Source organism: Callorhinchus milii, unplaced genomic scaffold (assembly GCF_018977255.1).
Source record: "Callorhinchus milii isolate IMCB2004 unplaced genomic scaffold, IMCB_Cmil_1.0 Scaffold10, whole genome shotgun sequence".
Classification (NCBI taxonomy): Eukaryota; Metazoa; Chordata; class Chondrichthyes; order Chimaeriformes; family Callorhinchidae; genus Callorhinchus; species Callorhinchus milii.
Window position 1 is genome coordinate 19,464,159 of NW_024704751.1, and position 16,737 is coordinate 19,480,895.

Consider the following 16,737-nt stretch of genomic DNA (forward strand, 5'->3'; position numbering starts at 1 on the left):
TGCGATCTTCCAATCCATGGGGACTATTCCAGAATCCAAGGAATTTTGGAAGATCAGACATGAGGCCTCCACTATCTCATAAGCTCCTCTTTTAAAACCTGGGGATGCAAAACATCCGAACCAGGGGATTTGTCACTTTTTAGTGCTAACTGTTTCCCGAGCACCAATTCTCTAGTAATGAAAATTTCCCTAAGTTGCTCCCTGTCCTTATCCCTTTGGCTCATCTCTAGTGTTGACAGACTGGTTGTGGCTTCTCGGGTGAAGACAGATGCAAAGTACCCATTCAGGAACTCTGCCATGTCCTTGTTCCCCATTACAACTTCTCCCATCTCTGACTGAAGTGTCTACATTTACCCTCACAGTCTATTCCTCTTCATATATTTGTAAAACCTTTTACAATCAGACTTAATATTCCTCGCTCGCTTACCCTCATACTCCTTTTTCTCGCTCTTATTGAGTTTTTTAGTTCTTTTTTGCTGGTTTCTAAAACTCTCCCAATCTTCAGATTTGCCGCTTTTCTTGGCAGTTTTGTAAGCCTTTTCTTTTAATTTGATGCTTTCCCTCACTGCTCTAGTTAGCCACGGATGAATTGCTTTCCCTGTGGTACTCTTATTCCCCAAGGGAATATGCTACCGCTGAGAATTATGCACTACATCCTTAAATATTTGCCACTGTTGGTCTACATTTTTACCTCTTAATCTTATTCTCCAGTCTATTTTACCTAAATCTTTCCTCATACCTACAAAATTAGCCCTATTTAAATTCAGAATACTTGCCTCGGATTTAACTATATCCCTCTCTAACTTAATGCAGAATTCAATCATATTGTGATCACTCTGCTCTCGAGGATTCTTAATACCTTCACTGCCGACTCACCCTGTTTCGTTACACAAAACAAGGTCTAGGATGGCCTGTCCCCAGTTGGTTCCTCGGCAGCTGCTCTAGAAAGTTATCTCTCATACACTCAATGAACTCTTCTTCTGACCTACTTTTGCCGATTTGGTTTTCCCAATCTATGTGGAGATTGAAATCACCCACTATTATCGCTTTACCTTTCCTACACACTCCACTGATTTCTTGATTGATACCCTGTGCTATATTGTGATCGCTGTTTGGGGGTCTATAAACCACTCCCATTAATATTTTCTGCCCTTTATTATTTTTTATTTCCACCCATATTGTCTCAACCTCCTGGTCATCGGATTTCAGATCCTTCCTCTCCACTGCTTTTATTTTATCCCTAATTAACAGGGCTCCCCCACCCCCACCACTTTTCCCACAGTGCCTATCTTTCCTGTAAACTGAGAACCCTGGAATATTTAACTCCCTCGATCTCCTTGTAACCATGTTTCAGCGATGGCTACTGGATCATACCCATATGTGTCTATCTGTGCTTTTAATTCATCAGTTTTATTCCGAATGCTTCGTGCATTCAGATATAACATTTTTAATTTCCTACCATTTCCTCTCCTCTCTGATTCCTTATCGGCTTTGCCAAGCTTCTTAGCCCTAGTTAACATATTCCTATTATCTGGCATGCTATTCTGCACTGTCATCTTTACTTTTTCTAATGCTAACTTATGGTTTCTCTTACCTATATATTCCCCCCTCTTTACTAGTTTAAATTGCTATTTATTTCCCTGTTAATTCGTTTAGCTGGGACATTTGTCCCAGCACGATTTAAATGCAGCCCTTTTCTCCGAAAGAGCTCTTTTCCCCCAATATTCGTGCCAATGGCCCATAAAAAGAAACCCCTGAGTTCCGCACCACTCTTTTAGTCGTGCGTTCAAGTGCTTAATTTGTTTGTTCCTGTACCAATTGTTGTATGGTACAGGCTGTAGTCCCGATATTACCACCTTCAATGATCTCGACTTCAATTTGGATCCCAGCTCTTCAAATTCTCTTCTCAAGTCATCTTGGCCTACTCTACCGATGTCATTGTGAAGTACCACCAACGGATCCTTGCCCTCATATTTTAAATTGTCCTCTAGCCCTGCCGAGACATCCTTCACCCCGGCCACAGGGAGGCAACAAAGCCTTCTGGTCTTCTGGTTGGTGTTGCAGATGATTGTGTCTGTCTGCCTAATAGTCTGGTCCCCAATGACGACAACCATTCGATCTTTTGCCCCAGTGTTAGAGGTTGTTTTTCCTGCCCCCTCAACGGCTTCCTTGTCGATACAAGTTCCAAGGATCTCATATCTGTTGTTCAAGGTTAATGCCGGATTTACTACCACTCTTTCCATTGTTTCCCTCACCTCCTGACTGTCCATTGACCTATCCTGATCATAACCAATGTTGAGTGTATATTCCCTCAGGGGAGTGACTGGCTCCAGGATGTAGCTATCCAGGAAGCACTCACTGTCTCTGATACTCTGCAGTGTCTGCACCTCGGACTCCAGCTCCACCACTCTGACACTCTGAGCTGGAGCTGCCTCAGTTGCAGACATCTTCTGCAGATGTGGTCGCCCGGGTTCAGACTGCCCTCCATCAGCTCCCACATGTCACACTCCTCACATAACACCTGTCACGCCATTGTCACCTCTTCCAACCTGAGTAGGTCAATCAATTAAATTAAGTTAATTAGGTTAAGTTAATTAAGTTTTAAGTAAATCAAGTTGATCCAATTAAGTTGATCAAGTTAAGTCCATGGTGTGTAATGTGCTGATAGTTGTTAGTTTGCTGCTGATACTGACGTCGCTCTGATGTCACTTTTTAAGTTTCTCGCTGGTTTATTTATTCGCTGACACAGCCCCTCGCTCTCGTGCCACTGACTGGCTGACTCTATATTGGTGTGTTTAGAGCATCAGGGTACACTTCTGGCCAGAACCAAGATACCGTAACTGAACTGGGAATTAGATTTCTAAGATTCCGAGTTGATTTCTTTGACTAAATCGTATTGTCAGTCTGCTCCTAGTAGTATTAAATAGTAAGTAAGATACCATTAGAGGGCTTTAAAGGCTTAGGTATAAGCAACAGGACTGTTACCATAGGCCAGTTATCATGGAACTGATCAATCCGTAACTGGAACCTATCACTGTAAATAAGATGAAAGGGACTAAGTCTGGTTGTTAAAATTCATGAGTTTTCTCTTATAAAGAAACCAGGGAGTTTTAACAGAGACCGTCCGAAAGGGTGAGAACTGTCACAGGTCCTTCAGGACAGTGTCCAGGCTGAAGTTGGTGTCCACCACATTCCAAAGGAACAACAACAAATTCCACTTGTATAGCCCCCTTCACATTGGAAAGACATCCCAGGGCACTGGACAATCAGGGTTTTTTAGATCCGCGGTACCGATAAGAATCAACAATTGGGACAGGTGGCCCTTGTGTCTTCCGATCAATTTCCTCAATGTCTTCCTTTAGGCCATACAGAGCCATGATTCCGCATTTGGGGGCACCTACCACCATTTCCCACCAGTTGACCCAGTGTTCAAAATGGTGGGTGCAGTGCAGAAGGTCCCCAGCTGAGTCCACCAGCAGCACAATATCACCCACAAATAGAAGCACCTTAGCTGTCTGATTATTGCTCATAGCTTATTCGTCTAACTCTGGGGATCATCCTCGGTGCTTTCATCAGCAGAGCCTCCAGGGTCTGTGCTGCCCTTTTTTTAATGGTGACCAGAACTGTCATAGTATTCAAGATGCCTGACCAGAGTATTGTACAGCCTGAGTGTGACGTCTGGGGATCCCATCCCTCGGCCTCCCAACTAATCTCCTCCCTTGCTCCCCCACCAATTCCCTCCCTCACTCCCCCACCAATGCCCTCACTTGCTTCCTCCCACCAATCCACTCTCTCGCTCCCCCGCCAATCCCCTCCCTTGCCCTCCCCCACCAATTCCCTCCCTTGCTGCCCTCTCCCAGACACTCACTGCATCCTGGAAGTTGAAGATGAGGATCTGTACCTCGTTGAGAGCTGCTCTGTCAAACTGTAGTTCATCTTTGAGGCTGGCGAGGGCACTCTCCATCAGCTTGTTGTCCGGGGAGCGGATGTAGTCCTTCAGACAGACCACAAGCTCCCGCACATGGTCACATGTTAGGTTGGTGGCTTCCATGCTCTGGGTTCAGGGAGAGAGCGAGAAATCAGCCTCAGAAGTCACACAAAGCTTCAATCTTACTAAATATTAAATGTGTATGTCTAAAAGACATAGTAAGGCGCTATATCAAATGCAAGGATTATTATCCAACAACAGAATTACATTTGTATAGCATCTTTCACATTAGGAGGACATCCCAAGGTGCAGGACACACAGTGTTTCGGACCCAAGCTGGGGGTTGAGATCGGGGAGGGTGGAGCCGGGGGGGGAAAGCGGGTGATCAAAGGCACGGTCAAAGAGGAGGATCATGAGATGGGTCTTGAAGGAGGCAAGGAAGGAGGCGAGATGGAGGGACTGCAGGATGGAGTTCTAGAGGATGGGGATAGAGTGGGGGAAGGCCTGCCCACCAATGGTGGGGAAGGCGAGGAGGGGGATGTGAAGAAGGCTGGAGTCAACTGAGCAGAGGGAGCTGGCAGTTAGGTAGGATGTTAGGAGGTCGCAGAGGTGGGGGGGAGCGAGGACGTGGAGGGCTTTGAAGGTGAGGACCAGGATCTTGAAGTGTATTCTCTGTTTGGTGGAAACCAGTGGAGTCAGGCAAGGATGGGGCTGATAGGGTCACGGAGCCTGGTGCGGGAGAGGACACAGGTTGCAAAGTTCTGGATGATCTGCAGCCTATAGAAGTAGGAGTTGAGGAGGCTGACAAGCAGGGACTTTGCGTAGTTGAGCCTGGATTTTATGAATTCATGTATGTTGGTCTCGGCGGTGTGCGGTATGAGAAAGTGGCGGAGCCGGGTGATATTGCGGAGGTGAGGGAAGGCAGAGTGGGTCATGGCCTGGATGTGTTTTAGAAAAGATAGTTGAGGGTGAAACAAGATTCCAACGTTCTGGACTGGCTTAAGAAGATGGAGTGGGCAACCATGGATGGTGCTGCTGTCAGTGCCTGAGGTATGGAGGCGCTGACGGGAACCAATCAAGAGAGACTTGGTTTTGTTGACATTCAACTGTAGAAAGTTAGCTCTCATCCAGGACTTGATGTCTGACAGACATTCTGTCAGTACAGCAGTGGTCCTGGAGTCGAGGATGGAGGCAGAGAGGTAGAGTTGGGTGTCATCTGCATACATGTGGAAGTTGACCCCATGTCTGCGGATGATGTCACCAAGAGGGAGCATATAAATATTGAAGAGGAGGGGACCAAGGACAGAGCCATGAGGAACGCCGCACAAGATGGGTGCAAGGGCTAGCGGGGAAATCATTTGTGGAGCTGAAGTGAAGATGGTGGGAGAGATAGGATCTGAACCATTCAAGGACAGAGCCCTGAAGATTGAGGTGAGAGGAGAGGCGGTGGATGAGGATAGAGTGGTTAACGCTATCAAAGGCAGCAGAGAGGTCAAAGAGCACCAGGAGGCAGAGGGAGCCCTGGTTGCAGATGGACAAAATGTCATTTGTCACTTTGACCAAAGCTGTTTCTGTGCTGTGGGCAGCATGGAAAACCCGATTGGAGGGGTTTGTGAAGGGAGTGGTAAGATTTGATAAGGTCCAGCCAGATCTGCCGATGGAGCGTTAACTTCAATTTAGGTGCTACAGTAAATGCATCAAAATAGTTACTGCCTTTTAACTGTAAACAGACAGGCAGTGTGAATGTACGTTTGCGTTCTTCACCCAGTTGTGTACATTACATCTTCAGGGTCCCCCTTTTCTCTCTCTCTCTCTCTCTCATTTGTAGAGTGTGATAGATCAGCGGGCTCTTATATATGCACACAGCCTTGAGAGCTGCCTGTCTCCCTGTGATTTACAAAAGTTTATAAAATAGTTTCAACCACTAGTTCTAGAGTTCTATCAATGTGAGGCTTTGTAACTTCACTTCCACATGCACACACACATATAATGTTTCTCAATCCACAACACTGGTGCATGAAATAAGTCCTTTATTGTAAACTTTTTTTCAATAAAGTTATATTGATTGGTATAAAATATATTCACACTCATCTCAAACTCGTAACTGAAAAAAAAGCTTTCATAACCTGTTACAAAACACAACAAACCTTTCCCCTTGTGGTGAGGCCCTATGTCTTGGCACTCCACTCGAGTGGAGGGAGAGACCTGGGTTATGCTGCCTTTATTTACAGGGCGCACTTACACTTTTGGGCTATTCCTTCACTTACCAGATGATGAGTCAATATTCCAGGCTCTGCTGCTCCCCCCTTTATGGGGAGAGACAGACAGACTTACATCTTATGTTATTTTCACCTTGTTCGTGGTCCCTCTGTCTCCAGTCCCCTCCACGATTGTCATCTTGATGGTGTTGAGGGGGTTGGCAGAATGTTTGACAGAATGTCCACTCTTTTTTGGGGGTTTCGGACTTTCTGTTCTTCCCTCATGCTGCCTTGGTCGTGTGTCTGATATTCTTTCTCTCTGGCTCCTTCCCCTTTTTCTTCTCTTTACCTCTCCGTGAACTTTTGCCGGCCACCTGAGAGGGACCTTAATGTTCCTCGCTGTTCCCTGCCCCCAGTGACTGGTCTTCCCTTCCAGGTCCTGTCAATGAGGCAGGCTGGTTGTGCTGTCATCAGCAGTGCCCTGGAATACTGCAGACCCACCTGGCTCAGGAACTGGACTACCGAGACTGCCACAGAGGGCTGGCTCAACTCCAACATTTCATTGCCAGTTCAGCCCCAAGGAGACTGTTGCCACAATTGGTTGGTCCTGAACCCAGCTGGTTGCTCAGTGAATTAAAAACAGAAGTCGCAGGAAAAGAGAGACCCCGCTTACCCCTTCCCTCCTCGAAAGTGGATCCACTGCAATTCAATCCCACAACCTCCATCTCCAGAATGATCCAAGTGAGCTGCTGAAGTCCCCTGACATCACATCCTGATAACCAGAGAAATTGTAGTAATTCCATATTTACTCCAGATTTATATATATATTTATGTATATGTATATATATACTTTGTGACTATTCATTTGACAAACTGAAGAGAGGAATTAAATCTAACATTAAGTGCTGCTTCACTTCCGTGATAATGTGAAGCAATGGGTTTCTGGATTATTTCAGGCTGTTGGCTCTTTGTAAAGCTAGTGATTTTGTGTCCAGCGCTGGGTGTTTACCTCCTGCCGTTAAATCATAGCTTTAAACCTAGCCTCGAGGTAATTGCTTCTAAATTAAATTAAATTTTCCTGCCAAAATAACTTTCTCGCAAGCTCTAATCTCACAGTAACCCTGCTGGAGATGGGACAAATCTGCCCCAGTCAGTGCTCACATCACCAGCTTTCACACTGTCAGTGAGCAGGGGTGGCAACGAGATCATGCACAGCACAGCTCAGGGGTAGCTCATTCACAAAATTGTGTTGTTCAATTCTTGGTTGTTTGTGGGACATTGATGTGTGCAACTGGCTGCCACGTTTCACCCACAGATAATTCACTTTACAGTACATTCTATGAAGCGCTTTGAGATGTCTCAACGACATGATGAGGCGCTATATCAAGTGCAAGGATTACTATTATTATAAGCTGACATCTCCAATAAACAGCCACAGCTTTCTGTCCACAGACATCGATCTCCTCTCCTGTACCCTTAGTGTTCCCAAACAGACACATTCCCAGTTCTTTAACAGAGCTAATTGATGCTTTAAGCTCTGAATGTGAGGAGATGCTGGATTTCTTCAAGTCCAAAATCGAGGGCGTCTGTTCAGTTGGCTCCGCCCTTCTAACCGCCACTCCCTCCCCATCTCCCCCCAACACTCCGACTCCTACCCCATTCTTTCCTACACATTTTCGAACCTGTCTCCCCCTCCTCTCTCATCACTACCATATCCATCAAGAAACATATCACCTGCTCCTTTGACCCCATTCCCACCCCTCTCCTTACCTCCCAGCTCCACCTCCTCATCCTTCTCCTCTCCGACACCATCAATCTCTTCCTTTCATCTGGTACCGTTCCCACCCCCCTAAAAACAGCTATAATCACCCCCATCTTGAAAAAATCTTCTCTGGATCCATCCCTGCCTTCTAACTACTGGCCAATTTCCAACCTCCCTTTTCTTTCGAAGGTCCTTGAAAGAGTCCCAGCTTCACTCATTCCTGTCCTACCACTCCCTTCACGAGCCCCTCCAACGGAAACTGCTCTGGTCAAGGTGACATACGACATTTTGTCCATCTGTGACCAGGGCTCCCTCTGCCTCCTTGTCCTCCTCAACCTCTCTGCTGCCTTTGATACCGTGAACTATTCTATCCTCCTTGAACATCTCTCCTCTCACCTCAACCTTCAAGCTTCTGTCCTTGAATGGTTCAGGTCTTATCTCTCACACTGCCTCCAATTTGTCTCCACCAACGGTTTCTCTTCTAGCCCCTGCACAGTCTCGTGTGGTGTTCCTCAAGGCTCTGTCCTTGGTCCCCTCCTATTCAACCTCTATATGCTCCACCTTGCTCCACCTCCACCCTCGAATCCAGGACAACTGACGTCCTGATAGACTGTCTGTCTGACATCAAGTCCTAGATGAGAGCCAACTTTCTACAGCTGAATGTCAGCAAGACTGAGGCCCTCTTAATTGGCTTGCGCCAGTGCCTCAGCACCTCAGGCGCTGGCAGCACCATCATCCATGGATGCACACTCCACCTCACCGAACCAGTTAGGAACCTGGGCATCTTATTCGACCCTCAACTGTCCTTTCTCCCCCATATCTGTGTCATGACCTGCTCTGCTTTCCTTCACCTTTGCAACATTGCCCGACCCCCCCATTGCCTCACCCCTCAGGCCATCGATACTCTCATTTGTCCCCTCAAGGCTCGACTATGGAAACTCCCTCCTTGTCAGCCTCCCCAACTCTTCCCTTCACAAGCTTCCCTCCCAACCCTCGCCCAGCTCCTCTGGCTCCCCAGCCCTCAGAGGATAGAATTCAAAATCCTTGTCCTCACTTTCAAGGCCCTCCCCGGCCTTGCCCCTCCTACATCTCTGACCCGCTGACCCCCTATCAACCTGTCTGCTCCCTCCACTGATCAGGCTCCGGCCTGCTCCAGGTCTATTGCCCAACATGTCCTAACATTGGCAGCCAGGCTTTCAGCCTCTCTGCCCCCACTCCTTTGGAACTCCATCCCACAAACCCTTCGCCTTGCTCCCTCTCTTGCCTCCTTCAAGACACGACTCAAAAGCCTCTTTTTTGATTGTACCTTCAGCTGCCCTCCTACCCCCTCTGCCATCCCTCATCCCAACCCTGACCTCCCTCAAGCTCGGGTCCTGATCTCTGACTGTTCAGCGCCTTGGAACATCCTCCCGACGTGAAAAGCGCTTTACAATGTAATTTTGTTGTTGTTGTTTAGCTGGAACTCCCTTCTACCCACCCATTGCTCTGGGAGCATGTCATGGTTTATCCCCATGACTCAGTCCTGGTGTTGGGGAAGAGCAATCTCTGGAATAAATTCAGGGTTTTGTGGTTGTTACAAGCATCTGGGCTCAGTCTCCTGGGCGTGCGTGTTTACGTGAAGTTGGTGAACAAAGGATCCAACACTTAAAGCCTCCGGTTGTTTAGAGGGTCGCGGTGTAGGATGTGGTGTAAGATGTGTTCACTTAAACATAGCTTAAACCTTTAAACATCAACCTGGGTTCCAAAAGGAAACACACGCCTCATCCTGAAGTGAGTGGGAACGCTATGATTATAGACTGACTCTCAGGCCAAATTACTGACCAACACTCTCCTCACTAGCCTCCCGAGCTCCACCCTTCACAAGCTCCAACATTTCCAAAAATACATAGCCTGTATCCTCCTCTTCACCAGGCTCCACATACCCATCTTGCCCAACTACACCAGGCACCTGGATCTCAATTCCCAAGCAGACCAAATTTAAAATCCTTGCCCTGACCAAATCTTTTTACAGTATTTCCTCCCTATCTATGAAATTTTCTCTAGCCTTACACTCCTGTCCATGCCCCCCACTTCTGTCTATTTCTCATTCCTGACTCTCACCGTCCCATCATTGACAATCTTGTTTCAGCCACTACAACCCTGTCCTCTGGATTTGTCCTCAAACCTTTATGAACTGTGGTATGCCGTTGAGGCCACACAGCTGAGACTGACACTGTCCTCCATGGTGATGAGGCCGTGAGTTTCTGAGTGAGCAGTTGAGTAGATCCTCAACTTTACCTACAAATCATTTCATGCCCCAGCATCTCCCTACCACTCCAAACTGCTGAACCCTAATCCTCGGCAACCACTTCCCTCAGCCTGCTAGGGCCCTCTGTTGTGCCTCATCGCTCCCTCCACTCAACTATCAATGGCTGTGCCTTCAGCTACTAAGCCGTGACTCTCTATCACTCTGCCTTTCCCCTCCACATTAGCGCCGTTTTCAGATCGCGGCTGAAGACCTTCCTCTTCAAACGTGTCTACGCTCACCTCCCATCTCTCCACCACTCAGCGTCAAGCTCCGCCATTGTCTGGGAAACTGACACGTTACCCACAATGAAGGGCGCTGTGTCACAACCAGTCTGCCAGCAATAGAGATGCGCCAAAGGGAAAAGGACAGGGAGCAACTTAGGGAAATTTTCATTACTAGAGAATTGGTGCTCGGGAAACTGTTAGCACTAAAAAGTGACAAATCCCCTGGTTCGGATGTTTTGCATCCCAGGGTTTTAAAAGAGGAGCTTATGAGATAGTGGAGGCCTCATGTCTGATCTTCCAAAATTCCTTGGATTCTGGAACAGTCCCCATGGATTGGAAGATCACAAATGTAACACCACTATTTAAAAAAGGTGCAAAGGAAAAGATGGGGAACTATAGGCCACGAAGTCTCACATCAGTGATAGGAAAAATTTTAGAATCATTGATTAAGGATGTGGTAGTGCGGTATTTAGGGCACAATATAATTAGGCCAAGTCAACATGGCTTTACAAAAGGGAAGTCATGTTTGACAAATCTCATAGAATTTTTTGAGGACATTTCCAGTAAACGACCGCTCTACCCCTCCACATATGCACCATTTTCAGATCGCGGTTGAAGACCTTCCTCTTTGAGCGTGCCTACGATTGCCTTCCGTTTCTCCCCCGCTTAACATCGGGCTCCGCCACTGACACGTTACCCCACAATGAAGGGCGCTGCGTCAACACAAGTTGTTGTTGTAGATCAACTTTAGACAAGACCAGGCTTTTTTGTGATGCTTTGAATCTTTATTACCAGGTTAGTGACACTGCAGTGAAGCAGAGAAAGGATATCTCATTACAAGCATTAGATGCAGATTGTGCCGATCGGCTCAGACTTTACAGCGACTTGGAAAGAGAGACCGGACTCAAGCCGTCCGCACTGGACAGCACCTCATCCTGAGACACACAGGAGAGCAGAGGCTCCTCATGGCAGTCATGAGGGAATGAGAACGTGGGCGAGAGACTGGCTTTCCCACACATTCCAATGGAATTGGGAACCCCCAAATCTATCAGATTGGAAGGGGGGGGGATTTTCTCTGGTCATTTAAAGGGGATTTCTCCCAACTCTAAGTGAGGGCGTTGGTCTGTTCTTCCCAGGCTTAAGAATGGTCTTGTCTTGTTGTATCTCAACCAGTCTCATTGATGTTAGCAGAGCACCTTGTCCACAGATTGTTGCCTCTCACAGCCCCCGAAGGGCGTGGCCCGAGCTCTGGTGCTGACGGACAGGAAGGTGATGGCTGAGAGCTTGTCCGGGTGGCGTTGGACTGGGGGATGTGTCAGAATCATCTCTTTACCGTGAGGACCATAAGCAGCAGAGCCAAGAATGGATCGATTCCTCCAGATGGATGGACAGATAGATGGCTGGATGGATGGATGCATGGACGGGTGGTTGGGTGGGTGGATGATTTGACAGGTGGATGGGTGGATGGATGGTTGGATTGGTTGATGGGTGGACAGGCACAATTGATCCAGAGCTACAATCATATCCACACCTTTGATTCTTCACTCAGATCATTGGAGTGAATTCTCAAAGAGCCAAGAAGCAGAAACTATGATTAAATTGATCAGAGGCAGACCTTAGAAATCACAAAGGTTCTGCTCTGGGAAGGCAGCCTGAGCTGCAGTTGCTCCCTGAAAGACAAGAGGACATTAATTGGGTGTCAGCCTGACTATGCCACTCGCACACTCGCCTGTGTTAGTATAAGAACAGGTTAACAGAATAGATGGCTCATATGCAGCAACCTGTGAGTGGGGCTCCTGACTAGAGACTGGAATGCAAGGTTATGAACATACTGATTGAGGAAGAACAGGGAGTACGGACAAGGAGCTGGATAAGGAGGTACACTCGTCTCAGCAGGGCACATAGGCTGGTGGAAAAGTACCATCACAAGGCATCACGGGTACACCAACGAGCTGGGTATAAATACAACAGACACACAAAGAAAAGTTGAGCTCCACAGAGTAAGAACTACAGGTTGCAGAGCCGAGTGCTGGTCATCAGGTACGACGGCTTATCCGGTAGTATATTCTGTTACATTGTTGAATAAACTGTCGTGATTGTACAACTCTGTGTTCAGACCTTTATTGGTTAATGGCGAGGATCCAATCGCGGTAAGAAAGAACCCAACAACTGTGAAGCATTGAGTTGTGGGTTTAGGCCCCACGTCAGGGGCTCTGTGCAAACTGTAAAGGTTCTCATCATTAAATCACAGCATGTTCCGATCCCACTGGAGTTTTCTATTCTAATCTCATTCCCCCTACTCCTTCCTCGTCGTATCGATGCGGGTGCTCACTCACCCACTGCACTAATCGGGCTCGCATGCTCTTTCTCCCATCGTGTCTGCTTGTGCTCGCTCCCCCCCTGGAGCTCTCTATTCTAATCCCATTCCCCTGCTCTACCCATCCTGTCTGTGCTGGTGCTCGCTCCAACACTAGAGATCTCTATTCTAACCCCATGCCCTGCTCTTTCCCTGTTCTTTGTTCTCTCTTCAAATACTATTCCTATCGGAAAACTCTCCAGAGAGTTGGAAACACAACTTTTAACACATGAAATATTCTGATTTTGATTCTTACCTTGGGATCCTAGTAAGCTGTGAAGAGAACGTGATATAAACATTAATGTCACTGACGAAATGTCCCTCCACAGTTCCCAACAAGAGGAATCGCTGGCGTCAGGAAGAGGTCGTTTTTAAGGGTGAGGATCGAGTGGTTTGGAAACATTAATGAGAATGTCTGATAGGAGCTGGACGATGATTCTCTACTGTGGTGTGTGCAAGGTGAGAGGCACGGGTGCCAGAGAGGAGACTTGTATAAAGTATAAACACCGGCACAGGCTGGTTAGTCTAATGGCTTCTTTCATGTTGTACAGTCGATGTAAATCAGTGGCATAGTTCCTGAGCCAAGTGACTCCACAGTTCTCCAGGGCACTGTCTACCAAAGACCGGCTCGGCCCAGCTTATCAGCAGCATGTGTGGGACCAGGGATTCTTCCCACTGAGCTCTTGATAATTTTCACTATCAACGTTCTCGTTGGACGGGGCTCCAAGCTGAACAAAGAGGGGTCATGTTAGAGAGCTCGCAAGGTACGGTTAATGAAACTTACCACCACCCCACCACCGACCTGTCAGGAGGAAACGAATATAAACATTAACATGATTGACTAAACTTTACTCCACATCTCAAAATATAAGAATCTTCATCTCATGTCCTCCCTTTCCTGCACCAGGCTCCACAAACCTATCGCCACCATCCTCGCCCTGGTCGCCTTGGCTCAAAACCTCCCCACCCGCCCACTCAGCAGATCAAGTTCAAGAATTTCATTCTTTCTCACAGATCTCCTCAAAACGTACCAACCACTCCCTTTGTTCAGTGAGCACCAGCCTGCTCCATGTCTCCCGCTCGGTCAAGCTTACAGCCAGTACACTCGCAAGGTACGTCTCAAAGACATGATAAGGCGCAAAATCAAATGCAAGGATTATTATTATAAGTAACGGTTTCATGAAACTTACCATTGTGTTCTGTTAGGAGAAAACAAATATAAACATTAACGTCAGTTACTCTACATCTCACAAGAACACCTGCAGCTCGTGTCCTCTCTCTCGTGTCCTCTCTCCCCCACACCAGGCTCCCCAAGCCTATCTCCCCCATTTCCCTACCTCCAGCATATCGAGTTCAAGAATTTCATTCTTTCTCACTGTCAACCCGCCCCCCACCCCCACCACCCACATCCTCCCTCTGTGATCTCCTCAAGCCGTACCAGCACAGCCACTCCCTTTGTTCAGTGAGTGAGCACCGGCCCTGCTCCATGTCTCCCATTCGGTCACGCTTACAGTCACTGCACTCTTAATGGATTTTCCCTGCCTCAATGCCTCCACGCCAGCCCCCACCCCCCCTTTATCTGTCTTGAATTCCCACCTTAAGACCTGCCTCTTCAATGGCACCTATGATCACCCCCTCTCCCTCGCCGAGCCTCTGCAGCTCTCCGAGACACCACCCTGGGTGAATGTGGCTGTTACTCTGTAAATGTAACCTGTATTGTGGTGTGTGTGAGGTGAGAGGTGCAGGAGAGGTTCAGAGCTTGTGTGAGGTTTCCCCGTATACAATCAGTGTGTGAGCCTTGTGCAGGTTGTGGGTCAGTCAGAACATCAGTGAGTGGATCAGAGGGAAGAACAGTCTTGTGATTTTGAATCCCTGTTGGAGATGCAATGTGCTCTTTACGAGCTGAAAAACACAGGTTTAACAAAAGAAATATTTTTGTCTCTGCCTCTCGCTCTTTCTCTCTCTGCCCCCCCATTCTCTGTCTTTCTCCCTCTCTGTCTCTCTCTCTCTCTCTCAGTCTCTTTGCGTTTCTAGTTTTGCTGTCTGTCTCCTCAATCTCTCTCTCTGTCGTTGTCTCTCTGTTTGTCTGTCTGTCTCTCTGTCTCTGTTTCACCTAACAGTGCCTCAAAACTTTGATGGGTGGGTGTGGGGGTGGTGGAGCTCGCCAATCAACATCGTTGTGAAACAGTTTGTACGGTACGGTTTGGCGAACCAAAGCGATGACGGCATAGATACTGTATGTTTCATGACTTACGATAAGGCCAATCTGTGAAGAGAAGATGATATCATAGAATCATATAATTATACGGCACAGAGGAGGCCATTTGGCCCATCTTTGAAAAGAGTATCCACATCTTATAAACATATAAATGTTATTGTCATTGACTAAACGTCAATCCACATCTCACAACAAGAGGAATCGTCAGCGTCACACAGGCCAGACAGCGGAGGGAACGGGCAGCCGTGAGAAGAGATATTGTTAGGTTTAATCCTTACTGTAATAGTATGGTGGGTAGTAATATTGACCTGTGAGGAGATCAAATGAGGTTAAATGTTAACAGAGTTGAGCAAATAGCAGCTTCAACATGTCTCACAACAGGAAGAACTCAACTTGTTTCTGTAGCGCTCTCTCTCTCTCTCGTCTATCACTCTATGTGCCCTCTCTCTGTCTCTCAATCCTCCGTGGGGGGAGATAAGCGGGATCTCCTTGGGGCTGAACTGGCTCAAAGGTGACATGCTTGGCAAAGGAATGTCGGAATAGAGCCCATTCTCTGTGGCGGTCTCAGGAGTGAGTTCCTGAGCCAGGCAGGTCCACAGTATTCCAGGGCATTGCTGCTGATGGGGGGAAATGACTGAAGGCTGTCAAACAATTATGTTTTGGCATGGACCTTGAACGAGTTGAGGCATCGAGTCAGAGGTACTCCAAGATGGAGTTCCGCAGAGCGGCGTCAGGATGCTTGAAAGTCCTCCAATGGTGCGGTGGTTAAGGCGGATGGGGAGGATCGTGAAGCAGACCGGTGCTCCCTGGGGGCCGGGCGTTGAGGGATTTGAGGCTGGGAACGGGGATCTTGACATCGATCATTGTTTGTACGAGTGATGTACGGGAAATAGAAATTGAGTGGTGTGGGAGAGGGAAATAGAGGTGTGTGGGAGAGGGGAACAGAGGGGTGTGGAGAGAGGAATAGAGCGGCCTAGGAGAGAGGAACAGAAAAATGTAGGAGAGGTCAGATAAATGGGTGAGGGAGAGGGGTATAAATGTATGAAATAGATGGAGATTGAGGGGCATTGAAGAGGGAGAAAGCAATGAAGGAGACGAGGACAGGGTGCCTGAGAAGAGGGATTAGGAGGAGCGGAGACGAGTGTGGAGTGTAAGAATGACTCAGCTCACCAGCATCCGCAGCCTAACCCGATCTCAGGACCTGAAGGGAAAGGGGTGGATTATAGCAGAAGAGGAGAGCGCCTTTACCTTGAACAGCTGACTCCATCGCCAGGAGCCCGACAAGAAAGAGGAGGATTAGGAACTTCATCTTCACAGTTAGTCGCAAGATGACTTTGTGTTCAGTGTGGCCAGTGACTGCTATTTATAGCAGAAAAAGACCCCGAGTTGATATTTATCAGCGGCTTTGGCTCCTCAAATCGTGACTGTACCGATTATTATCACATCAGCCCCTACATGCTTGAGCAGTGGGACATTCAGATAAAAAAGTCAGAATAAATGAAGTGGCCAATATTTTAATTTCTCAGGTCATTTGATGCTTGTCTTGGAGTGTACAGATCTGCTGGAGATTCCAGACTTCACTCAGTCCTCCTCTCTCTCACTCTCGTTGTCAGGGAGAGATCTGCCCACTGACTGGAGTCTCCTTCAGGAAAGGTGTTATTTCTCTCCTGGTTAGCCTGACTTTTTTGATCAGATCAATGTCTTCCCATCACCAAAGTCTCTAACCCTGGAGGGATGCACCTTATTTAGCTAATTTCGTAGAGT

At 47.6% G+C, this 16,737-nt stretch overlaps 1 long non-coding RNA gene across 2 annotated transcripts; it reads right to left on the reverse strand.

The window, feature by feature from the left end:
* Positions 1-11,162: 11,162 nt before the first annotated feature.
* Positions 11,163-16,316, reverse strand: LOC103190784. Of its 2 annotated transcripts, XR_006085336.1 has the most exons (7): positions 16,222-16,316; positions 15,252-15,281; positions 15,010-15,021; positions 13,946-13,954; positions 13,540-13,557; positions 13,012-13,028; positions 11,163-12,069 (listed from the first exon to the last, which is right to left on the reverse strand). It is a non-coding gene; the product is annotated as an uncharacterized LOC103190784 (long non-coding RNA). The 2 variants fall into 2 exon arrangements; XR_006085337.1 differs by lacking the exon at positions 13,946-13,954 and having other exon boundaries at positions 11,827-12,069.
* Positions 16,317-16,737: the final 421 nt, after the last annotated feature.